The sequence below is a fragment of the Saimiri boliviensis genome, chromosome 11 (assembly GCF_048565385.1).
Source record: "Saimiri boliviensis isolate mSaiBol1 chromosome 11, mSaiBol1.pri, whole genome shotgun sequence".
NCBI lineage: Eukaryota > Metazoa > Chordata > Mammalia > Primates > Cebidae > Saimiri > Saimiri boliviensis.
This window is the reverse complement of record NC_133459.1, coordinates 119,204,896-119,230,939: the sequence shown is the minus strand read 5'-3', so window position 1 is coordinate 119,230,939 and position 26,044 is coordinate 119,204,896. Positions and strand designations below refer to the sequence as shown.

General features: G+C 44.0%; 2 long non-coding RNA genes across 3 annotated transcripts in view; one reads left to right on the top strand and one right to left on the bottom strand.

The window, feature by feature from the left end:
* LOC104652233 (uncharacterized) overlaps positions 1–16,205 on the bottom strand; it is a 22,338-nt gene extending 6,133 nt beyond the window's left edge. The window contains exons 1-4 of one of the 2 annotated variants that reach the window (XR_005576997.2): positions 16,067–16,205; positions 11,502–11,623; positions 7,271–7,401; positions 5,309–5,427 (exon numbers count right to left, since the gene is read on the bottom strand). This is a non-coding gene — a long non-coding RNA (uncharacterized LOC104652233). The remainder of the gene's footprint in view (positions 1–5,308; positions 5,428–7,270; positions 7,402–11,501; positions 11,624–16,066) is intronic. The other variant, XR_005576996.2, reaches the window with a different exon arrangement.
* A 252-nt stretch (positions 16,206–16,457) lies between these two features.
* On the top strand, positions 16,458–19,586 carry LOC120360534 (uncharacterized). The gene is made up of 2 exons (XR_005577008.2): positions 16,458–16,975; positions 18,913–19,586. It is a non-coding gene; the product is annotated as an uncharacterized LOC120360534 (long non-coding RNA).
* Positions 19,587–26,044: the final 6,458 nt, after the last annotated feature.

Genomic DNA, 26,044 nt, shown 5'->3' with positions numbered 1-26,044 from the left:
GGACCCTCGAGCGGGGGCGAGTGGCCTCGGGGCGGGCGAGGGAGCGACCCCCAAACCCCGAGCCCCAGGAACTGGGGAGGAGGCGCGGTTCTCGTCCTCCGAGGCACTTCGTCAGAAATGTCAGGAGAAGGCGCCCGAGGGAGGACCCCTGGTCGCCGCAGAGCCGCCCCCTCCCCTCCCCGCAGGGACCCCGCGCTGGGGTCGGGCCTACACACCACCTCGTCTTCTGCCCCAGCGAGACCCAGGGGCGTGAAACTGGAGGCTTCTGCGCCCCCAGGGCAGTGTCGCGGGCCTCCACGAGGGAAAGAGGGAGGAAAAGGCTGGGTCCCTGTCCCTATTCCACCCATTTCCCGGTCACCTGCCTCAGAGTTAACCAGCGGCCCGCCAGCGCTCAGGCCAGCTCTGAGGGCAAAAGGGAACCCACCCAGGCCCGACAGGGCGCGTCTGCCAGCGCCGAGCCCACCTTCCGGGGCCTGCGGCCGCAGGGCGAACTCGCCTCCCCTGCGCAGGGCTGGCTGCCCTCCCGGCGCGGGCAATGTCTGCGGTCCGGTGCCACGGAGGTCGCGGCCCAGCCAGCCCCACCGACTTGTTCCGCTTTCGCCCCCAAACCCGGCGTGGCGGGGTGGATGGCACCCTGGCCGGGATCCTGAACTCCCAGTGGGGCTGGGATCGCCTCCTCTCACAGGACCGAACAGCGTCCCCAAACCGCTGTCGCGTCCCCTTGCTGTCCGGGTGGGCGTGGGAGAAGGCAGTCCAGGAAGAAAGTACTCGTCTTCGGGCAAAAGCTGACTGAGCGGAGGTGGGAGAGACTGGGATTTTATACCAACTACCCGCAAGCCCGCCCTTCACCCCAGGCCCCCTCACTGTGAGGAAATGGGCCGGCAGGGTGCCCTCCAGAAATCTAAAGGACACTTCCTCACTGGTGCCTGAAGTAGGCCTTTGGCCGTGCAGTAACTGATTTTGCTTCCTTCCTTCTCCACCTTCCCTCATAAGGAAAACTCAGTATTTTCTCCAGATCTTATATAATGCTTAACCCAGTTGTTCTGACCCAAAATGAAAACATATCCCTTAACGGTGTTCCTAGACAAGGGTAACTAGAAAATCTGCCTGGAAATAATACCCTTTAGACTGAGGCTGTTAACTATACAGGTTGTTTTCCGGCTACTTTCTTGTGGAACAAGAGGAAAATCCCCCAGCAGAAGCCTGAAGTGACCCAAACTATTACTTCTATGCTGTTTAGTGAGAGGGAGAACAATAACAACAACAACCACAAAAAAATCTTCAAACCCCCAATTTTAAATTTTCTGATAACTGAACACCTTGGCATTTTTAAGATCTAGGTGGCTTTTTATTGGTAAGAGTTGTAATTGATACCAAATTTTACAAGTTCATTTTACCTTACCTATCAATTGAGTTCATTTTTCTTAACCAAACAAGCCATTTCCTTAAGATCATTTAAAACTGAATTTCTTTCCAGCACACAACATATAGTTTGCTCATCCCTGTCTTGTTAAGGGACACCTAAAAAACAAACACTATTATATATGTATGCATATTACAATCACGAGGCAGTATTGCAAATTAGCACTTTAGTCAACTATCTTAAGTTAAATATTTTCTTCTAAGGTGAGAAGGGTTTTGTTTTCATAAAAATGATTAACAAATTATGTTCTTACATACAGATAGCTTTTCTGGGATTAAGTACATTTTCAGTGAAATAAGCACAGACTGAGGCTGCTTGGTGGCAGTGAGACTGTGGCGGAAAAGAGACAGTATTGTCAATGTATGTAATTTTCACCCTGAACATGGTGTGTTTGTTTTTGAATTTTCAATCCTCATCCTACATTTGCCAAGACTTCCACCTCTGCAATGGAGGGACATATGTACGGGGTTTATGGTTCTGAAACAGCACACAACTCTGTGCTGCAGATGCCTCTGATCTAAAGTTTAGGAAAACCTGAGTGTCTGGGGCTCTCCCTTGGTTGCCTGCAATTCTGTGCTTCAGAAGCTCAGCCAACTCGAGCCCCATAGAGGAGCTCGCAGGTGTCTTCCACTCCAGTGTGGACCGCAATATTCCTGGCAGAGGCTTGTGGGTTAGACAGTACCCTCTGGCATAGCACAAGGGCACGGAGTATGAAACTGTCCCAACTGTAGTAGTGACAGCCCCATCCTCCTGGACAAAGGAAGAAGCAAATGTCACAGATTTACTTCTCCTACACAAAACCAGTTGGTGAGGTTTTTACTTCCTTTCACTTTAAGAAAACAATTAACATGGAAATTCAATACAAAATGTGTGTATCAAATTTAAAGACATATAAACTCAATTTAAAAAACTGAGTAAATATCACATTTCAACTACAACACATGCCAGAATTTCCTTGTGGCAAGCGAATTCACTGAAGACCTGCGGTGCATCACATCACAACATGGAAAACACAAATGTGACTTTCTTTTAGTCTAATTGCATATTGCAGGAAATGTGGTTTCAAGTGTGATTTACTTGCAAATCTCACCTTATATGTCCATACCTGCCTACGTGCAACCCAGCCTATAAGATTTTGTTTCTGGGCCTGGCAAGGTGTGTCTCATGCCTGTAATCCCAGCACTTTGGGAGGCTGAGGCAAGTGGATCACCTGAGGTCAGGAGTTTGAGACTAGCCTAGTCAAAATGGTGAAACCCAGTCTCTACTAAAAATACAAACTTAACCGAGTATGGCAGTGCATGCCTGTAGTCCCAGCTCCTTGGGAGGCTGAGGCAGGAGGATCGCTTGAACCTGGGGTACAGAGGTTGTGGCGAGCCAAGCTCGCACCCCTGCGCTCCAGCCTGGGCAACAAGAGAAAAACTCAGTCTCAGCAACGACAAAAGATTCTGTTTCTAAAATTAAGAAGAAAAAAGTCTTCCCTTAGTTACCCATTTTTTTTCTCACCATGAGCTTTGGGTGAGCTGTTTTTCTGCTGTTCTAGAAGGTTTTCCCAAGTCTCTCTAGGGCCAGGAAATTAACAGAAATTTGGCCTGAGATGCTAATGGAAACTTTCTACTTGGGACCTGCCTACAGACCACATTTCCCACATTGAAACTAACACGCTTTTGCTACACATTCGGCTGCAGTGACAGCGAAGAGTTCTGTGGAACAAGGGTTAGGGTAGTGGGAATGAGGGGTGGGGAGACTGTGAATACATAACATATACATAACAAGAGACAATAGGAAAGAATCCAGAACCAGAGGAACTGCAACCTCTTCACAGGTTCTGTTCCCAATGTTTAGAGAGAGCTTCCCCCAACTCTTTCGCAAGTCCTGACACGAGGGAGCAGGTCCAGAAAGCTCACACTTTTCCAGAGAGCACAAAGGCTCAGGGCATCATTCAGATTCTGGTGACCTGCAACTACTATCAGTCCTTATGGAATGGGAGGTTCTGTCCTGACCCTGGAAACAAAATAGAGCTATAGTTGCCTAAGCAAGCAGCCACTGCCTCCAAACCTCTGGGTCCTGAATCTTGAAGGAGAAGCTTCCAGATTTCACCGAGAGGGTTCAGCAGGCCGGGCACGATGGCTCACATCTGTTAATTCCAGCACATTGGGAGGCCGAGGTGGGCAGATCACTTGAGGTCAGGAGTTCAAGACCAGCCTGTCCAACATAGTGAAACCCAGTCTCTACTAAAAATACAAAAATTCGCTGCGTGTGGAGGTGGGCAACTGTAATCCCAGCTGCTCGGGAGGCTGAGGCATGAGAATCCCATGAACCTGGGATATGGAGGTTGCAGTGAGCCGATATCCTGCCACTGCACTCCAGCCTGGGCCACAGAGGGAGACCATGTTTAAAAAAAAAAAAAAAAAAATGAAAGTGGCTCCATCTGAGCAAAAAGGATCCTGGTGCTGAGCATGGGTTTGCAGGAGGAGCAGGGATAGTGGTCAGGGACTGATTGTATCTGCAGACTGTAACCTATACAGGTGAGATTCGATGACTAAGAATATTTCCTGGGGTTTCTCCTGCAAGTTTTGGCTACCGCTTAAGGCCCCTTTCCCTAGGTTTTGGAATTTCCTGTAAAGCTGAGAACTTTGTCCCACCCTCCGACATCTTGTTTTTCTATGGGAGAAGAGAAATTTCTAGCTAGGGGAAGTTAACCTTTATTTTAAAGTATGTGAACAATCCCCATCTCCTTGAAAGGCCTGAAGAGAAATGCAGCAGAGTGGCATTTTCTTGCGTTCTGAATACACCACCGACCAATTTACCCAGGGTGCTGCAGTGGAGGTGGCCAAACAGCACCTAAGATGAGAGAAAGGAAATACAATCCTACAACACAAGTTGATCAAACAGTATTACTCCAGCCTCTCCTTCCCTACCCTGGCGCACTCCCTCTGACTCCAAGAATAAGTCACCAGAGTCCCCTAGAAGATTATTGAGTTTCTGCTCTTAAACGGCTCTTTTTCCAAGGAGGAACGAGGTCTGTTTTCTAATGTTGGGGCCTCAGATATTCTGCAATTGCAACGTAATTTGGTCGTTGCTTCTTTTCAAAGATTATTTGGAATGAATTGTTTCTTTTGTTTACTATCCAACAAACGACCTCTGCTAATCTTATATTTTATCTCCCTAACATATGGAAAAGCTATTTATTCTAGCCAATCACAATAAAGTGAAGAAAACCCCATTTTATGGAAAGGTATATATCACTAGTCTGTTGATCATTAAAGATATGATTACCAGTGAAAACCCTCTGAAGGTGGCACATTTATGCTTCCAGGAACAGATGGGGACACGCATTTTCCTTGCAAATACTTTTGAAATTGCTCTACTGGTAGCAGTATAAAAATGATATACAGATGCCAGGGCCGGCATGGCCAGGATGAGTGCGCCAGATTTACACAGTAAAGCCTTCACACGCAGGCTGTCAGTTTTGATTGATCTCTACTATACCTCAGGAACTTGTTGACTAGGTAGGGAAACAGTGCAAATAATTCACTGCAGCAAGTCAGATAATTCACACAACCAATCGGTCTGCTTCAGTTTCTGGCTGTGACATACGAGCCTCCCCTACAAAGATGCATCATTTTCCAGCTTGAGCAATATTCGATGTCAGGGAAGAAAAGGTATTAAAGCCACACAAAAGGAGTCCGACTATCGCAGAATGAGAAGTTATTTTGGTAATGGGGGCCAGATACCGCTCTACTCCAAGTCCTACCAGAGCTTTCAGACCCAATTGTCATTATCATATTGATTAAAAAAAAAGTTCATCATAGTGCAATTTTAGGTTTAACGCCAACAGATCGGGAAAGAGCAAAGAATTATCCCACAAAAGCACAACATTCTTACCGCAGGGACGTTTCCCTGTTCCAGTTCATTGATGGAGTTGATTAAGTTTAAATGAAGCAGACACTGGATAAAAGTAAGGGTATTGACCACTGGGCACCGAGATCCGTGCTTGAAAGGACCTGATACATGCAGAAAAGCAAGATTTGCTAAATGCTCTAATCTTCAATCAAATCTTACATCAATACAGACAAAGTTTGGTAATGAGAGATTCAATGAAGCATGCGGGAGAAAGAATTAATCCTCTTGGTCTAAACTGGCTTCAACTTTGAAGCTTGCTCCGAAGGAAAGACAGTTATCTAAATGCTAAATAAGAAACTTATTGTACTTTTCATGGCATGCTAATCTTTTGTCTATTTCATCTCTATTATGTGTATGCTCATAGATTGCAGTTGTCATGGTGATGATATCTAGCCATGCTCGGGGGATGGTGGGGAGAAGCCGGCTCGGAGGTGGAAAAGACCCCCACGCAATCCACAGCACAAAAAAAGAAAAAGAGAGGAGAGAAAAAGAGAGAGGCGGAGAGAAGTAGGTGGGGACTGGACCCCTCCTGGACTCCTCCCGCCAGGCCCACACCCCAGGATCCTAAGGAGGGCTGTACTCGGAACAGCGGAACAGCCTGGTGCCTCGAACTCAGTGAGGCAAGCAGCACTCGGTAGTGGTAGTGGAAGAGCTGGTTGGGCAGTGGTTCAACCTCAAACCTGTTTCCCCTTAAAGGTTCCCAGCTTTTAGTCAGTAGGCTCCTCCCTCCCCATAGCATCCCCTTCCCCTCACAGCTGAAGGGCCAAAAGGACTGTTGGAGAGGGGACCGAGAGAAGAAAGGGCTCGAACACTTCACTGGTGGACAGGTCCTGCCTGGCTGTATGGGGGGCGGGAAGGTGAACCTTCTGATCCTGACTGCTACAGGGAGATGAATACCGAGAAGGGCAGCCCACGCAGCCCTGGCAGGAGGTGGAAGCTATAGGGTCATCCAGGGCCCTGGCGACCAAAGGTGACCCTGGGCCCCTTATGTGTTTTACAAAAGTTGCCAAATTAAGACGGGATTATAACTGCTCGAGTCCTTGTCAGGGCTGAAAGGTTGGGAGCCTCAAATATGCCCTGGCAGTGTTGATGAAAAGCTTAAAAAGTAATAAAAGGGAGAAAAGAACGAGGAAAGTAACATGTATAACTCTTATTAAAGAGAAGAGCCACAGAGAGGTTGTGAACTTGAATCACTGTTTGAACTTTAATTTGTTCATTAACAGGATTTGCCCCTCACTGTGAATGTTATTACTTCCCTTTGCCACTCAGCAACAACTCTGGGCATAATGAAAGAGTCTGGCAAAAAGTTAAACGCCCAGTAATTAATTCATTTCATTGAAAAAAGGGGAAAGAGAGAAAGAGGTCCCGACGAAAAAGCGGAAGGCAGAGAGGCTGGGGGAGGGGCGAGGCTAAAACGTGCATGGAGACCGTCGCCAAGGCCCACCACCTGTGGGCAGGAGCAGGCTTGGTCTCTGATGAGGTCTCTTCAGCAAAATTAATGCCAGCAGCCCCCGAAGACCCTCTTCCCAATGACATCTGCTACTGGTCCAAACCCCCTGGCCAGGCTTTCAACCAGGGGTTAGTTTGAATCATCTGTTAGCGTGGCAGTGGATACCAGAAATCCAAAAACAATAGATATTCATAAACTCTTTCATTAAAAAGCGAAGAGCTGTCTTTTGCTTTCTCCTGTCCCTTCCTTCCCTTCAATCAGGTTTCTTATACAGTCTTCTGTTTCTAGGCTGGAGTGAAAAGGACTGTCAGTAACCTGATTTGATCTGCATGTTTGCATCTCAATCAGCCTTATAACATCATGCTTTCTTTCCTTCCCCCACCCCAGCAGATGATTTAAATAAACTCAGGAGGCGAGAAAAGAACACTCCTTGCTCCTGCTCAAAGCACTAGGACTGAGCTCACTGGCTTTGCCTCTAACCTCACAGGGCCTACCTTTTTCTTTGTCACTTATCTTCTTTCTGTGTTTGTCAACCGCTGCACGCCATCTTCTTTCATGTACATCTTCCTTCCAGGGGAAGCAGTGCACTACTCAGGTGCCCCAGAGTTGTTGGCACAATGTCACCCTTGCAGCCAAATGAGAGAACAGCAAAGTTCAGGAAATCAGAGGCAGGCCAGTTACCCTTTCCTATTTAACACGTTTAGGTCTTACCGCAGTCAGGATTTCCAAACATTTTAAAAACTAGTGTCCATATATGTAATCAGTGTGATTTTCTTTAGAAATACAATTACCTACCATGTATTATCCCATCACAAAACGACAAAGGACAGAAAAAAAGAGAACAGTGGAAAATGGGAGGCATTATAAATTAATCCGTAGTATCCAAAACTATTTTCTTGGTTTGTTTTTTAATTAACTCACTTCTAAACCCCAGAAGAGAACAGAATTTCACTATCACCAAATAAAATAATCAACGTTACTATTTTGCTAGTGGCATCTTCACCCTTTGTCCCAGTGCCTCTTACTATTACAATCCTAACTGCAAACTCCATACAGCAATAAATGATCTGTACTTGTGTCTTCCTGAAAATCAGTGGTTGGGACACAATCTGTATTAATAATAGGAAGGGGCAAGGGACTTTTAAAAGGGGTTATTTCATAAGTTGAAGCAAATTCTAGGGCTTATTTAGCATCAGAGTTACTTCTCACCTTTTATTGTCCCTGGATACTAAGTGAACTCTCTTTTCGAAAGTTGTGGGTCTATCCTAGTTTTATTCTGGACAATTAATACTATTAGAAGTCTACAAACAAAACAAAAGAAACAAAAAAGCTCCCCCCTCCTCCACACTGAGCCCTAAACTGCTTTTATAAAATAACTTTAAAAAGACCATATCGACCAAGTCTACTAATCCTTCCATTATCCTATTCTAGACCCTGATCACTTTACACATAAATGAGTGAGTTTCTTCCTTCCGCCAATACAGCCTTCAGAGTGCCTTAAGATTAACTATCCTAAACTCCTACTTCACCTTGGTAGTTCTGATGGCCTATAACAGCCCCAGCTTCTTAAATGGGCCTTCAAGCCTCCTTCCTAGCCTCCCCATAGGCATTAATTAGCTGTTCCTGATTTGTTTTCCACTACTTGCCTACACAAGGCAAGACAGCTCTTCAGGCAGACAGCTCTCTCTTTGGCCCCTGAAAACATCACGTGAATTGTCTTTATTTTACTGAAGATGCCAGGCACCATGTTAGGCATTACAAATATTATCTTATTTAATCCCTTCAATTTAAGAGATGAGGATAATTATACCCATTTTAAGGCTGTAGAAGGCTAAAGAAGTTAAGGTACTTGTTCAACTAAGGTCTCACAGCAGCGCTAGAATTCGTACATTTGGCTCAAAAGCTGGTTGTATTGGTTGTATACTCTGGTATACTCTCACTCCTGCTGTACGTGTGCTGTGTGTTCTGATTCCTCCTTCCCCTTGCCACCTGGGATGATTTCTCAGTTTCACTCTATATATCTGACTCCTGTCCAGCCTGCAAATCCAGAGAGAAATTCCCACCTCTGTCTTGAAACCTTTCAACCATCATCCTAGTCCTTGGCAGATGGCTGAATTTACCATCTGCAGCACTCACTTGGTGCTCCCATTTTCTGCCTTGTATTGTAAGTTTTATTTTTATTCAATCCCTTCCAACCAGACTGAAAGTTCCTTGAAGATGGGAATTTGCCTTATATTTCTTTATATTCTTCCCTGACTCTCTAGTGCCTAATATTACAACTCCCATTTGTCATATACTCGCCTCATGCACACTAATCCTTAGAAGTGAGCACTATTACTGCCATTTCACAGAAAAAGAAACTGAGACTCAGAGAGATGAAGAAATTTGCCCAGTCCACTAAGCTGATAAGCAGATCTGATATCCAAACACAGACTGCCTGAATCAAATGCCTCTTTTCCTTAGCCACTGCATCGTCCTGGCTCACATACATGGTGCCTCATACGATGTGAACGCATGAAGTATCCCTGTGTGGAGGATACTCAACAAGCTTCCAGGAAACATCCCTCTAACATGACTTCAGAAAAGGGGCATTGTTTTCACTCTGCAGGAGGTGAAATCCTACAACTCAACAGAAGAAAGGATGAGCATATGCCCACCTGAGGACACCCACATCTAATTGCCTCTCCTCTCTAGGAGCCATGGTTCATGTTGGTGGGAGCCAATGATGCCGTCTGCATATGTGCAGGAGTTTCTGTGAGGTAGAGAGGCAAACTGCCCTTCCCCCTTAATCCTCTGTACCTTTTAAATACACAGAGGAAAGAAGGAGAATATTAAACTGTTAATTTCTTTTAATGGTCTGCAGGATAGTGGTGGAGGGACAGGGGTCCTGCTGTGTCTTCAACAGAAATGAATTGCTACCGTGGGAAAAATAACAATTGGTTTTTTTTTTTTTTTTTTTTTAATGTTCATAGCTGGCCGCTAAAGGCAATCTGTAGAACTCAAACCAGCTTCTTCTCCTCTAAGACATGAACATGACAATGGGGATGAATGAAATCTCTTAAGAAAAGAAAGACCATTGGGAATACAATAATCAAGGCCTAGGAGTCTGGTCAATTTTCTCCACCAGGAAGATTGTCCTTTCAGTGCCACTGCTGTAGTTTGAGCTTGAGAGTATAAAGGGGGCTATCCTAAAGGTTACTTTATGCACAACAGGTCTTCGGGAAGTGTAAAAACAAAATCTCTTGCGATGGCAACAGGGTACTTCCTATGAATTTCAAAAAGGAGGAATAATGACTATATTAGCCATTTGTCCCTAGTATCCATGTTAAAACTGTTCTATCCTCCCAAGTTCCCATGAGTGGGTTTCTATCTTTCTTTGTATTTTGGTTCAAATATCTGGACAACTCAAGGGCTACAAGTGTCACCTTCGCCCATTAAACCTGCATTGTAGCACACAAAATCCTGCACATGCACAGCAAGTGTTTGACTTCATCTGAGATAAGGCACAAACTACCCTACGAAGTAGACTAGTAGATATTACTATGATATTCTGCCTATGAGAAAAACTAAAATTTGCCTCAAAAGGCATTATTGGCACATTATAAACCTAGTTCCCACTCCTGGTCCAGGACCCTTTCTACCACTTCTCAACTCTCATGGCAATTCTCCACCTTATCTGTACTCTGGATCAACACGTGAATTTTGTAATCTAAAGACAGTAACCTTTCTCTTTGAAAGAGATGGACTTCAAACTATACCCACCAGACTATTACAACTACCTGGACCACACAGAGAACTATCCTCTTTCCAATCCTGAAGCTACGAACACCATAGACAAAATTGAATATTTAGACTGAAATTTTAAAATATTTGGATGAACTCTTAAATCTATAGAAGATGGGTAGTCACGTCATGGTGCGGTGGCTCATGCCTGTAATCCCAGCACTTTGGGAGGCTGGGGTGAACATATCGCTTGAGCTCAGGAGTTCAAGATCAGCCTGTACAACATGGCAAAACCCTGTCTCTACCAAAAATACAAAAAACTAGCCAGGCATGGTAGCACATGCCTGTGGTCCCAGATACTCAGAGGGCCAAGGTAGGAGGATAGCTTGAGTCTGGGAAGCGGAGATTACAGTGAGCTGACATCACATCACTGCAGCACTTCCAGTCTGGGTGACAGACACACCCTATCTCCAAAAACAAAAGAAGATAGGCAGTCATGATGGTTAGGATACTCATTTCAAAAGGAAGGCTAAAATCACTGTTACTTGTTTTTCTTCAATTATTATTTATGGATAGTTTGTTAGATAACTGATACTCCCTTGTACTCCTAACATAATTCTTTTTTTTAGATGGAGTCTTCCTCTGTCACCCAGGCTGGAGTGCAGTGGCCTGATCTCGGCTCACTGAACCCTCCATCTCCTGGGTTCAAGTGATTCTCCTATCTCAGCCTCCTGTGTAGCTAGGATTATAGACGTGTGTCACCACACCCAGCTAATTTTTATATTTTTCATAGAGATGTGGTTTCACCATGTTGGCCAGGCTGGTCTCAAACTCCCGACCTCAGGTGATCCACCAGCTTCGGCCTCCCAAAGTGCTGGAAGCCACCGCGCCTGGCACCTAACATAAATTTTAAGAGTCATTCTGTCTACCTAATGGACAAGTAGTCCAGTATCTTTCCCCAGGAAAGATCTAGAATTGGATCTGTCCACCTTGTTCACTGACCTTTTAATTAGGTTTATAATCCTGGTGTCCAGGGCCCAGCAGGTTTTCCCTTCTTCAGTGTCTGGACAACACCCAAGTTCATCAAAGTAGAAACAGGACTCAGTTCCAGACTTCACACCTGGCTGAAATAAGGATATTCTTTTTGTCTCAGCTCAATCTTGTCTAATCTCCATATGCAATCTAACTCTGGAGTGAAAGAGGGGAATGACTACTTGTTGCTTTGGGATTTGCTGCCCTATTTCTTTGTCTGCTAGCTGACCTTCCCTACGTAAGAGCATCAGCATTTGCAACATTGGGTTTAAGGAGAAAAGTGCTTTCATCTTTGTCCATTGGCCTTGATCTCTCCTGATCATTATGGTCTGGATTCTTGCTAATCACTAATGATCCCTTGGCCCTCTACATGATACTAAAGGTATTAGACTTGAACTGTTAGGAAAATTCCTACTCAGCTAATTACATTCTTTCTGCTTTTCTTGGTTTTCCATATAGTCTCAGCCAGAATTGAATTTGAATTATTTCCTCAAATTGTACATTGTTTGCTGTTTTGTGGAAAGCAATTACGTTGTTCCCTCAGATGAATACAAGTAATTATAATTCAAAAGCTGCATGACTTACCTCTTTCTTCCCCCTCCCTCTCTTTTCTCTTTTTCTTGGATGACATTCTATACCATCTCCTACATTCTGGACTTGAACATTATAATAAGAGCTTAAATTCACTGGGCTAGGAGTTTCATGATTCTGTATTTTGTATAGTAGGTAGAATATTATTAACTTAATATGGTGGTTTCACTATAAATATGCTTTTGCATCTGTATTTATAATCAACTACTAAAAATGACAAATGTTTTATCTCACAGGTTAGACCTCACCTATAGGCTAAGAGAAGGTGAAATTTTTTGTAATAGTCAAAAGCCTTGCTCACTAAATAGAATTTCTTAAATGAGTATGAGAATTTAAGAATTTAAAAATTTAAGAATTTAAAAATCTTAAATGAGAATTTCTTTTTTTTTTTTTTTTTTTTTTTTGAGATGGAGTCTCGCTCTGTTGCCCAGGCTGGAGTGCAGTGGCATGATCTCGGCTCACCACAACCTCTGATTCCTGGGTTCAAGTGATTCTCCTGCCTCAGACTCCTGAGTAGCTGGGACTACAGGCATGAGCCACCACGCTCAGCTAATTTTTGTATTTTTAGCAGAGATGGGGTTTCAACATATTGGTTAGACTGGTCTAGAACTCCTGACCTCGTGATCCACCCGCCTCATCGGTCTCCCAAAGTGCTGGGATTACAGGCGTAAGCCACAGCACCCGGCCAATTAGTATGATTCTTTAGTATAAGAAATGTGGGCCGGGCGCGGTGGCTCAAGCCTGTAATCCCAGCACTTTGGGAGGCCGAGGCGGGTGGATCACGAGGTCGAGAGATCGAGACCATCCTGGTCAACATGGTGAAACCCCGTCTCTACTAAAAATACAAAAACTAGCTGGGCGTGGTGGCACATGCCTGTAATCCCAGCTACTTAGGAGGCTGAGGCAGGAGAATTGCCTGAGCCCAGGAGGCGGAGGTTGCAGTGAGCCGAAACCGTGCCATTGCACTCCAGCCTGGGTAACAAGAGCGAAACTCCGTCTCAAAAAAAAAAAAAAAAAAAGAAATGTGGACTGCCAATCCTGTGGAATTATATAGGGCAACCCTAATTTTAGCCATGACATCTTGAATGTTTCTCACCTAATTTCATATTCTAGAACTTAGCTTTTTAAATCATACCAAAGTTACGCACTGAAAAAATTTAGAATCAACCAAACTGTTGACAATATAACTTTCTGAAGTATCATGCATGCCAACGCATTACACATGTATATATATGATTAAGTTTGTAATTCATTGACAAAGAGAATGTATAGCACATTTCCTTAGCTTCTACTCTTAATTCCAATGGTGCTGCTGTATGTTAGTACAATGACTTTAGAACTAGTTAAAAAGTCACTGAGGGAAGCCATCTAATTTTCTTTCAGCTTGTTTTGACCCCAAATTATATTATACTGACTTGATCACACACCTTATTTTTCAGGGCACTGATGGATGCTAAAGAAAGATGGCTTGCCACCCCAAGGCTCCTAAACCAGATGTGCTGTGGGTTCTGAAAGCAGTGCCCAATGAAGAGCTCCAAAAACAGCTTGAGCAATGGCAGCAATGAAAGCACCTACACAGTAAGTGACAGCCTTCCAAGATGACTAGATAAAAGAGAACACACTAAAATGTTTGTAAGTTCTGATGTAGTTGCTAATACACAGATATTAGTCAGATCTTGGTTATACAGTTTCAGCCCTCTAGCACGATATTAGAGTTAGGGACAAAATTATTCCCAATATATTGTACTTCAAAAAATGTTACATCCTTGAGGTGCATCTTACAAATTTCACAAAAAAAAATGTTTTAATATTTAAGGATCTAGATACTGTTTTAAATGATTTCAAGCATTATCTAAGAAAAATTAAAACTATAACTGAGATAAACATATTCGGTATGTTTTTATATATTTTTTAAACCAATTAATTTGAACCATGTGTATGCATGACTACTTGGGATGCATTTTGCTTACTTAATTGTAGACAATTCTGACTTAAGATTGGGGGAGAAAAGGTACTGTATGTGGTCTTGGTTTTTAACTAGAAATACAGTGCTTTCAATTCAGATAAAACCAGTCAGTCCAGTATACCAAATAAAGAGCAAGACCTTTTAAGGATTATTTTGCATTCTAAAGTAATTAAAAGAATATCCCCTTTATGTCCTTTAATTTTTGTTTGTCCTTTAAATTTTGTATGTCCTTTAAATTTTGTTTAATGAGATTTAAGGAGAAAAAAAAATACCCATGGTACTGTGTGGTACTGTGAATATGGCACAAGCTGGAGAAAACTCTCTGATTCCTAATTTATTTTCCTCCCTTAACTGTCTACTTAAAGGTAATCAATACAATTTTCCATTTGTATAAAGGAAAGGCCACAGTTCCTTGAGTTTCTTGGAGCCAGGAGAAAATATACATATTTTAGTTACATTTCAACAATGACTTATTAAATGTCCATAGGGATCATATTCAATGTCACAGTGAAGTGGAGGACCTATAATAGATAATGAATAAATACTTACTGAACTGATGGGCAGAGGAAAAGAAAACTGTATATCTTGGGCTAACACATATGGAGTTCATTGTAAAATTAACTCCCACAGATTAGCCTCCCAAAGTATTTGGTCCATGTAAATACAACTTCTGGCTATCATATAATGTTAAGCCTAAACCATCTGCTTAAATTTGGACTTAATTTTTCCAGTTATTCCAGTTTTAGAAAATGTTTGGTCTCTTAAATAGAGCTCTCTCACTAACTTACTTGTACTGTTTGGTTACATAGTATCTCTGTTCCTCAGTTTATGACAGAATGGAAATAAGACAAAAACCTCCTCCTTCCTATAGGAACTTTTTTGAGTACATTGGCAAATACCTACAAAATGATCAATGCTACTACCTCTTTCAACATTTGCACGATGTTAACTAAACACAAAATATTTTTAGTGTGTGAATTAAAATGCCTCTTACTGATGGCCTCAGATGTTTCCTTGTAAGATGCCGTGTCAAGAATTGGTTGATATATTATCCATGCTTCCAGAACGCACTGACATCACACTTCCTAATAGCTGGGTATGATGACTGATGTCAAAATCGCCTGCATGGAACCATCCCTGCCCTGCACTGACATCATGTATTAGCGCGACAGAGACTAAAAAGCTAAGAACGCCCTGCAAGGGCCGGCTTTGGGCACCGGGGATGGGGGCTGCTACGAGTGAAGGGCCTCTGTCCTCAGGCTTTAATTTAGGAAGAGTGTGAAAGCTGCAGGTCTAGTGGGCGGGAAGGAGGCGGCCGGATAGGCGAGAACCCGCAGCCAGAGTAGGGGCATTTTTTTCTTCCAATTCCAATTCCGTCCAGCGACAGTCAGTCCCCCTGTTCTCCCTCCTCCACGACCACCACCCAATGGCACACACGTTTGCAGGAAGCTGAAATCGAAGCCAGGGCCGTCTCTGAGGCAGGCTGGAGCCCAGGCCGGCTGCGGGGAGGGGCAGGGTCCGGGCACCTCGGCGCGGCCTTGGCGAGCGCCCCGGGGTCAGGGGCGTCGTTCTCGCCGCGCTCCGCAGCGCGTCACCCGCCGCCCTCGCGACCCCGCGCCCGGGCGACCCGGGAACGCCCCGCCGCGCCGACCTACCGGGCCGGCCCTCTCCCGGGGCTGGCGGCGGGCACAGCTCCGTCCAGACTGGGTCTCCCCACCAGCCTCCTCCCCGGCCGCGGCGTGGGAACCAGAGCCACGCGAGCCACGGGCCCCGAGTGCACACAGCGCTCCCACCGCGGCCACGGCGCCCCCACGGCTCGCCACCCTCGGCTCCGGGAGCGCGGGACGCAGCGCCCCGGGTCCCCGCGCCTGCCCGTCGGAGCGGCCCCACGGAGGGGAAGCCTCGGGCAAGAGGGCGGCCCTGCGCACGCGAGCACCCCCGCCCCACGCAGGGCCCTCGGCCCGAGGGAGACGCTCACCTCAAATACACGAGCGCTGCCGCCTGAGGGTGGGGACGGCGGGCGGGCAGCACTCACGCTGGGCCCGGCCGCGCGCGGACTCCGCCAGGAACCAGGCGCAGGCTCGCGCCGGCGGACCCGCGCCCGCCCCGGCGCCGCGTCCTCGGAAGGGAGGCCCCTACCGGCCGGCCGCGGCCCTGCACCCGCCGCGGGCGACGGCGCCCCGCCCCCGGCCCCGCCTCGGCCCGCCCCCTGCCCCGCCCCGGCCCGCCCCCTGCCCCGCCCCGCCCTGCCCCCGCCCCGGCCCGCCCCCGGCCCGCCCCCGGCCCCGCCCCGGTCCGCCCCCTGGCCTCCTTCTACCCGGCCCCGCCCCCTGCCCCGCCCCGGCCCGCCCCCCTGGCCTCCTTCCCCCCCGGCCCCCTCCCTCCCCTCCTCTGCGCCCGCCGGCTGCAATCTGCTCTTTCTGGGAGACGAACGCGAAGCGACGTGGAAACCCTTCCACCAAAATGAGCTGTGATATCCTTTTGATGGCTATAATTTATTCCAAATCGTCCCTGGACTGAAACGATCCATTAGCAGCCCGAAACGCACTGTGAAGTAAATTGTCACACTCTCTATTACAGGATGGTTATCATATATTTAGAAGGTGTGTTTTCTGCAATCAGAACCAACAAGGTGTTGAGCGATCAGTCATAAACGCACTTCTTCAAAAAGAGAGGGAGAGAAGCTCAGCATTGTGTGGCGGGGAAAGCATCTTCATGACAGTTCCCTCCCCGCTCAGTGATGTTCTGTCTTGGCACCTGGGAAGTGCAGGGAGGGCTGGAGCTCCCGACGGACTCTTCGCCAGCGCGCCTCGGCCAGCGCGGCCCCTGCCAGCTACCGAGAGACCCCAGAGGAGAGGTTTCCTTATTGTGTGAACACGAATCGGGCGTTAAGGGCAGCTCCCTCCGTCTTTCTCTGTCTTCTCTCTTTTCCAGGAGAATAATATCTTACTCTTTCCTTTGAAGCTTCTAACAGAATGTTTGCATCCTACACTTAATCCTAAGTCTTTTTCCTTCTTCCTTGGGCCTCAAGGTGTTGACCTTCTCTCTCTCTATTTAAGTGATGATGTTCGGTAGAAATTATGTCTCCGGTGATATGTTACCCACAGAAAGAACCCTGCTTTCTGAATTGAAATCCCAGCAGAGCCCTTCCATCATTCATAAACGAGATAGCCCAAAGTTCTGAGAAAGTAATAAGAAATGCCAGTTTAGGCCAGGCGCCACGGCTCACGTCTGTAATCAGCACTTTGGAAGGCCAAGGCAGGTACATCACTTGAGATCAGGAGTTCAAGACCAGCCTGGCCAACATGGTGAAACCCCATCTCTGTCTCTACTAAAAATACAAAAGATTAGCAGGGCGTGGAGTGATCCCAGATATTCGTGAGGCAGGACAGGAGAATCTCCTGAACAGGAGAGGTGGAGGTTGCAGCGAGCCGAGATAACACCACTGCACTGCACTCCAGCCTGGGCGACAGAGTGAGGCTCTCTCAAAAAACAAAAGGCTCATTCAGTCTGGTAGCTACTTTGACTAGACCAGGCCATGGAGACATTGTTTTCCTTATTTATAGTCATCCTCAGCGGTCAGGAATATACAACCGGAACTTCTGAGTTTTTCCCCTTACAAACTTTCATCATCAGATAGTCATCCATGAACCATCTCAATCATTTTTTAGAAGGGTTCTGGTTTGCATCCAATTGATACTCCTTTTGCTTGAAAAACATACGTTTAGAGCCTAGCCTACTGGTTATTGATTGTGAAAAAAAAATTAGCAGCTAGAATTATGCCTCTGTGGTAATAAAGTGACATTCATGCAGAGTAAGTCACAAGGTGTGAAGGCAAGATGCCGAATTTATACCACGTTCTTCTTAGGTTAAGTGCCCCCATGACTTTTGCATGGGAGGGCTTGTCTGCAATGCCAACCCTTGAAAAATGAGGAGAAAGGAAATCTGGTTGTACATTTGAGCTGTAGAGGCAGCTGTTGCCATTGGGCTTCCACCCCTACCCTCCCAGCATAAATGAAGTACCACATTCCTCCATCAGAAAGCAACGTGAATAGGGTTCCTTGCTTCATCTGAGGACTGGCATAGCAAAGAGCCAGACCCAGCACCTTCACCTTGTGCCTTCCAATGTTATTGATTTAATTTGCCTTTAACAGCTAATATTTATTGAGCATCTACTCCATGCCAGGCACTGAGCTTTAAACTACAGGTGCACCTTAATTTATGATGGGATTGTCCTGATAAACCTATTGTAGATTAAAAATATCTTAAATTGCAAGTATATTTTAACTTAAAATATTTTCAATTTATGATGGGGTTATTTGAACATAACCCCATCACAAATCAAGGAACTTTTGTACTATTGCAAAGTTGTAGAGAAATCCTAAGTAAAAGCATTCTAAGTTGGGGGCCATCTGTATGTGCATATGTATTATTTAATTCTTTCAACAATCTTGTTGAAGAAGTTTCTTTATTTTGGCAAAGAGAAAACCGAGACTTGGAAAGATTAAGTAATTTATGCAAGACCACCCTCCTAGTAAGTGATGACTTCAAATCCAGGTTAGTCTCCAATGGCCACAGTCTTCACCCCAATAATATAATACTTCAGAAATTTAAGATTTTGATTTAAGACCTTTTTTTTCCCACCAAAAAGATTTTAGTGGTGCTGATAATACAATGAGAATGGTAAATTCTGGGAGAAGATTGGAAGAACAGCTGTTTATTTGCAAGAGAAAGACACATTGAGTACTTATACAGTCCCCCCGACTTTGGTAGATTACTTTTTCTCTGTTCTATCCTTTCTACACTTCCTGATTTCTGTTTCAGAGTTACTACCTGCCATCTAGCGAAACAGACCTCATTCAGTCAATGATGGCTGCTAAGCTTGGGGTTGATGGGGGAAGGTGGATGCAGCAGACCCCAGAGAAAACAGAGCACCCTGAAGAGGAGCCAGAGGAGACCAGAGCCCCTTGTCTCAGACATCCAGCTCTGAGAGTGAAATGTTGCTTCCTAATGGACTTTAAATTACCAACATCACTAAACTCTCCCTTAATAGGCTTGTAAAGATTTGCTTGCTACCTTTTTCCCCCTGCTTCATGTAGAATTTGTAATCAAGAGCCCAATTTTGTCATTTGGAAATACTAATTATCTAATCATGGCATGGTGTATAACGTACTTGTCTGCCCAATTAGCTAGGACAATTATTAAAATTCAGAGGCCTAATTATGTCTCAATTTAATGCTGGCAAACTTGCATACAGAGCAGTAATTAAAATCCTCTCTTTCCCTCTGCCTTTAGGGCAGGGGATGATTAGGCCCTGTCAGGGGGTGGACTGAACCAAACCAGTGAAGCGTATTGTGCAACATGACCCTGCATTGTTAAGTGTGTCAACATATTAACCTGAATTCCCTTCAGCTCCCACATAATCACATTTGGTGAAAGAATAAAGGAGCTAAAACATGAAGCATTTTATTAAAAAAACATAAATTCTTTTTAATTAATGCTTTGAGAGTTCTGGTGAATTTCATGCTTCCAAGTGCTGGAAGACATAAGACTGGTTCATCTAATTATTAGCAAATTTGCTCTTGTTAAAACTACTTTTTTTTAACTCGTTAAAAATAATAATTTTTTCGGTAGCATTAAAAAAAGAAGAAGAAAAGCCCTAGCTAGTTGGCTTCCAGTAATACAGTTGATTACCAGCTTTGATGATGGAACACAAGTGAATGTTGACTTCCAAAAGATTCAAATCCAAGACTGGAGGCATTGAAGGGGGAAAAGGCTACAATTTAATACTTGAAAGATGTTAATAAAAGTGGAACATTACAAATCATAATATTGAAATAAATTCAAAATATTTATCTTTTGAGCTCTTAAGTTTGATGTCTGAAATCGAACCAGGGTGAGAAGACCAGAGCACTGCACAAATTCAGGATGCCTTGGAAGCTCCAGACAGTGTGTATCCACCTTGCTAGCATCTAAGTAATCTTCTCTATGGAGTAAGGAGGGCCACAAAACCCAGTAAGACTCCTGAGCTGTCCTCTAAGTTCAGGCTTTCATTCATGATGGTCTTTAGAGATTATTCATGTATTCAGCTAAGGAAGGACAACATTTAGTCTAACCCAAAAATGAATTATTCTGGAGCAGGACTTCTTCCAGTTGCTTCCAGACTTCTTGCTGTATGGGTAGCTTCCACAGAGCACGAGACACACAAATACAAACTCATGAACACTCACAGAGAAGCCTTTACTTGGACAGAGTTTACGCTCATCTCAATTAATCTCAGCTTTCTCTCATCTCAATTAATCTCTCTCTCTTTCTTTCTTTCTTTCTTTCTTTTTTTTTTTTTTTTTTTTTTTTTTGAGACGGAGTTTTGCTCTCGTTCCCCAGGCTAGAGTGCAGTTGCACGATCTTGGCTCACTGCAACCTCTGCCTCCCTGTTCGAGCAATTCTCCTGCCTCAGCCTCCCGAGTAGCTGGGATTACAGGCATGCGCCACCATGCCCAGCTAATTTTATATTTTTTGTAGAGACGGGTTCTTGCCATATTGGCCAGGCTGGTCTCAAACTCCTGACCTCAGGTGAGCTGCCTGCCTCGGCCTCCCAAAGTGCTGGGATTACAGGCATAAGCCAGCACACCCAGCCAACTGATCTCATTTTTCATCTCATGACCACCTTGTAACACAGGTGAGGCAAGCATGTCTACACATTAATAAAGAGCAGTTAATATGCTTGCCCAAGCTCACCACTCCATCCTCTCACTTCTTGGTTGTAGGCAGGGTAAGACCAGTCCTCTGTTGCCCTCGCTGCCACTGCATCAAACAGTTAGCTGTGGATCAGTCACCAATCAGGGATGCTTAGTTTGGTTAAATATGTCATGTTGAGATCAAATAGCTAATGCCATAAATAATGAGGCAACAAGGGAACAGCCTATGTACCACCACCAGAGGACCTCCCGTCCTCAGTCAATACTTCCTTGCAACATGTTTAGCCATATTTGCTCAGTTTGGGTGCCTCTGGCCCATGTTCTTCCTCTTTAAGTTTTTATATTTCTCAAGTTTTATATAGTCTCGTGTGGGTCAGTGGTAGTAAAATTTGGTTGGGCTCCTTCCTCCTAATCTTGCCGTGGTTCGATGTGGTGTGCTTAGCGACAATTCTGGCTGGTACAGGCCCTTTTACTAACAAAGGCAGTGACGACAAATATCTCTACAAGAGATGGTTGGCTGGAGCCAGGACAGGCCCTTAGGTACTTGCGCTGCAAAACCCCGGGGTGGTAGTCCTCCCTCCACACCCCCCACCCCAACCTCCCAGGGAGTATGCCCTGTGTCTTGAAAATGGCCTTGCTCTGAGTCTCTGGATGGCAAACTGAAGTGCAAATCTGTGTTCTGACTTGTTCCCGTGGCTGTCAGCATGTTTTCCTCTTGTCAGCAGCAATTGACTGGTCAGGCTCACCCCTGTACAGCAATTGTAACAGCTCATTGACAGACTAGTGACCCAGCTGGACCTGATAATGGAAAACTATTGATTTTTGTGGGCTCCACGAATCTAAAATGAACGACCGATGTAATGTCATCAATTGTCTCGGACTCTGGTAACCCAGGGGGAAAAAGTTTCAGGGATTGCTTGTATTTCCTGACAACAGTGTTCCAGAATCTCACTGAGCATATGTAAGAAGCAGCCCGTTTCTTAGATGGGCTTTAAATGACCCTGATTAGTCCATCAGGGTTTCAACGCCAAGGTTTGCGTGTTAAATGAAGCGGAAGGCAGCATTACCCATTAACCGAACTGGGACATAACATACTATTTAGGAAAGATATCTGCGGAGAAGTACTTTGGAGGAAAATATTTAAAATGTTTATTTAGTATAAAACAAGCTCACAGGGAAAAAAATACTGGGAGGAAACCAAAATATATAGGCTCTCCAAGAGCCTTGATGTATGAAATTGTGACAGAACCACAGGCTTCTTCGGCTTGCCTGTGTTGATTTGTTTGTAGTAGAAAGAAGGGCTTGAAAATAATGTAGAGATGCCTTAAACATGTGTTGCAGGATCACTATTTAGTTTTGTTTTTAAACAGTTCTGTCCTTACTTGATCATTTAAAAATCCTCAAACATTGCTTAGTGTGTTTTTTAGAAACATTTGTGTTTCTAAAATGCTCAAGAGCCTTTTTTCTCTTGAGCCAAATTAGCAATGGGCTGGAGCTAATTTTGCCCAGTAGACAAGTCTAGAAAATTCTGTACTCTATGCTGAATTCTGATAGATAGGATTTCCCTTAATGGCCTCTGTCAAAGGGAACTTGGTTTAAAAAAAAAAAAAAAAAAAAAAGCAAGGCTATTGATCTTAGCTGCCAAACTGATACATTTACTTCACAATTCACCTGTAGTGAGAACATAATCATCTTATGATCCTGATCAAATTCAGACTTTCTTAGAACAGAGTTCTGAAGGCTAGATAAATCAGAGAACACAGAAATAACAGGGGTGCTTCCCCATCCATTTCATTTGCTCAAAGAGGGCTAGAAGTCTCAGTAAGGGGCCGGAAAGAACAGACCCCTGAGGAGATGAGTCTATGTGTGGCTGGACTCCTGTTCACAGGACGTTGCCATCTTTACACTCTCCTGTCGTGGGCTCCCTCTGGCCTTTGATTAGCATTGCCTCTTAAAACACTACACCTCTGGTTTCCTAGCATTATCAAAATCAACCTTGCCAACTGTTTGGCTACCTATTAGTAAAGACACCCAAGGTTGAGGTTGAGACTCAAAAGAAATTAGGTTAGACCTAAAAAAAAAAAAAATGGCATTTGGACTTTAATAAATAAAAAAAACTTGATGCAGAGAACACAAAATTTGCCTGATGCTGTGTGAGGTATCCTATGACCCAGCCAATGCGTCAACAGGTCAAAGGTCAGGGGTGAGGTCTTACATGTTTTGGGATTCTCTAGAGTGGTTTTCATGAGGCCTCGCATGTCACAAATACAATAAATAATCATTGAATAAAGGAGCAAAAAAGCGATTTTTAAGTATAGAAAGATAAAGGTAAACATTTTCCAATGAATAATGGATTTGAGAGGAAATAATTGAAATCATTGTTTTCCATGTGCAGGCTCATGCCATTCCATGAAGAAGCTTCACCTGTCTGTGGTAAATATAAATATATAAACAAAATGAAGTTAAGGCAATTTTATAAAGCAAAATTTAATCTTTTCAAAAGTCCGAGATTGACCAGGCATGATGGCTCATGCCTGTAATCCCAGCACTTTGGGAGGCGGAGGCAGGCGGATCACCTGAGGTCAGGCGTTCGAAACTAGCCTGACCAACATGGTGAAATCCCATCTCTACTAAAAATACAAAAATGAGCTGAGTGTGGTGGTGGGCGCCTGTGATCCCAGCTACTCAGGAGGCTGAGGCGGGAGAATCGCTTGAATTCGGGAGGCAGGGGTTGCAGTGAGCCAAAACTATGCCACTGCACTCCAGCCCAGGTGACAAGAGCGAAACTCTGTCTCACACACACACATATACACAGAAACACACACGCACACATAATCCAAGTCTTTTGAGACGTTAAACATTTTCTTTTATAAATAATGATAATAGATTAATAGCTTTACTTGGCAAGGCAAGATTAAAAGTGGGCAGAATCATTCACTGGGTCCAATATCTTAGTAATTACTTTTCTATAGAAGCCAAAGAATGGGTGCACTAACCTAAATACCTCTTATGCCTCTTATTAATATTAAAGCCATCATAGCTATATGACTGTCAACAAATAGAAATATTTGTGATTAAGGCACAGAATTAGATGTGATAGTTGTAACAGCATTGGACTAAGGTCTAGTCATTTGGAGCTTCTTTTAGGTTTTTTTTTTTTTTTTTTTTTTTTTTTTTTTTTTTGTCTGTATTCTGTCTTTACAGTGAGTTGCAGATTTTTAAACCCAAATCTATGATTTGATTGAAATGCTGAAAGATTCCATATTAGTCACCATACTTTTTTTTTTTTTGAGATGGAGTTTCACTCTTGTTAGCCAGGCTTAAGTGCAATTGCTCAGTCTCGGCTCACTGCAACCTCCACCTCCCAGGTTCAAGCGATTCTCCTGCCTCAGCTTCCTGAGTAGCTGAGATTACATGCATGTGCCACCATGCCAGGATAATTTTATATATTTTTAGTAGGAATGGGGTTTCTCCATGTTGGTCAGGCTGGTCTTGAACTCCTGACCTCAGGTGATTTGGCTGCCTCAGCCTCTCAAAGTGCTGAGATTACAGGTGTGAGCCACCGTGCCAGGCCATTAGTCACCATATTTTTAACTTTAAGATACTGTTTTCTGATAACATGATTTCTGCCTCCTGCCCAATGCAATGCCAGGTCTGTTGCCCACAGTAGTTCCACAGTAATGATGCCATTTGGAAAAGAAAAACAATTTTCTTTGGCTTTTAACTTGATGTGTAAAGTCAAAATTTAAACTCAGAGTATGTGTTTTGTTGCGCTTTGTAACATGCATTAAAGATTTAAATGTATTAAACACATTCCCTCTAATAACTAATTATAGTATTTATTAATAGAAGATGAATAACTCTGGACCCAGTTTCACCTCCACATTTAACATCTTCCTCTTGTATCTTTCAGAATGCTTTCAGCTGAAGGTAAAAGAGGACTGCTTTGTGTTACTTCACAAAACAGGTGAGAGATCTTGTGGTTCCATGGTTGATTGATGCAGTTATCTCAGCAACATCGAGGACCCGGGTGTTTTCCATATTTCTCACTGGCTATGTCCGCATGTTCACTTGTCCTGTTATGCTCTCTTCCAACATGGTAGCAATATGGCCACACAGTTCCTGGTGCTCAACATAGATAATAATACTTAGCAGCAGGAAAAGGGTACATTTCTCTGTTGTGTCCCTTTTTAAGATGTAAGGAACACTTCCCCAAAAGCCCATTTTCTGACTTTCCCTGAAGCTTCATCCAGAGTTGTGTCATAGATCTGTTTCTAAACCAATTGCTGGCTAAAGGAATAGATTAATAATGATTGAATTCTTAATCTATATCCATCCTCTGGGGATAGAGAAGAGCACAGCCTCCCCTCAAGTAGATCATACCTGAAAAGAAATCAACTGAATGGAAAATTTTCTGTTTACAAGGAAAAAAAAAAAGGAAACACATCAACTTAGAATAACTGTTTTGATGACATCCCATCCCTCTTTTTCCTTTTTCTTTTCTTTTCTTTTCTTTTTTTTTTTTTTTGAACAGAGTTTCACTCTTGTTGCCCAGACTGGAGTGCAATGGCACAATGTCCCCTCACTGCAACCTCCGCCACCCAGGTTCAAGCGATTCTCCTGCCTCAACCTCCAGAGTAGTTGGGATTACAGGTGTTCACCACCATGCCTGGCTAATTTTGTATGGCACTCCCTCTTAGAAGCCAGCCATCATACAAAAAATTCAGATACTCTGAGGACATCATATTATGAGGAAACCTGACCCAGCCACTTGGAGAAACATGGAAACACCAGTCAAGTAAAGTGAGAGTTTTTTGGACCTTCTAGCTCAGTTTAAGATGAATACAGCCAAGTGAATAATCCAGAACGGCCCAGCCAAGTCCTGCTCAAATTCTTGACTCAAAGAGATAAAATGGTTGTTACTTTAGCCTCTAAGATTTGGGGTAGTTTGTTATAGCAATAGGTAACAAAACATTAAAAAATGTGGTGTCTAGAACAGAGACAGTTTAAATATAGAGGCATTAAGAGGTTAAAATTGAAAGATGGAAAAAAAAATACTATGCAAACAGTAAGCATATAAATGCTGGAACTACTATATTATTAATATCAGACCAAAGTAGACTTCAAGACAAGTTGTCAGAAAAAATGGGTAATGTTTCATAATCATAAAATTTTAAGTGTATGTATCTAAATCAGAGTTTCAAAATAAATTATGCAAGAATTGTCAGAACTAAACAGAGAAATAGATCATTCAAAAT